Source organism: Octopus bimaculoides, chromosome 26, assembly GCF_001194135.2.
Source record: "Octopus bimaculoides isolate UCB-OBI-ISO-001 chromosome 26, ASM119413v2, whole genome shotgun sequence".
NCBI classification, from domain to species: Eukaryota; Metazoa; Mollusca; class Cephalopoda; order Octopoda; family Octopodidae; genus Octopus; species Octopus bimaculoides.
Window position 1 is genome coordinate 25,298,595 of NC_069006.1, and position 419 is coordinate 25,299,013.

A 419-nucleotide genomic window follows, 5' to 3' on the forward strand; every position below is an offset into this window, starting at 1 on the left:
AATCAGTCTCCTGCTTCACCACCACCACCATCACTACCCTTCTCTCTCTCTCCTCACACACGTAACATTACCAATGCGGTTTTCATTTCTTATATTCTTCTCTAATTAAGTGTGTATTAACTAGAAAAAAAAAACCTCTTTCCTCTCGTTCAATCGTTGCTTCTTTACCTTGCGGTGCCAAACTGATGTTTGCCACTCGTCTCCTACTCATTAGACCCAGACAGCGTTTTAATACCTCTGTGATTCTCATCAAAACTACCTTACATCTTCTCTTAATGGATGGCACAATGTTTCAACTTAACAACACACACACACACAAACATACAAACAGTATTAATATTTCCGCCTTATGTCACCACACAGGATAAACCAGATACAATGCATATATATATATATATATATATATATATATATATATA

General features: G+C 36.0%; 1 protein-coding gene across 1 annotated transcript in view; it reads right to left on the reverse strand.

The window, feature by feature from the left end:
* The window catches only part of LOC128247007 (arginine-glutamic acid dipeptide repeats protein-like), a gene marked incomplete at its 3' end in the record, with an annotated part of 231,787 nt that overhangs the window by 161,086 nt on the left and 70,282 nt on the right, over positions 1-419 (reverse strand). The gene's annotated exons all lie outside the window — the stretch shown is intronic.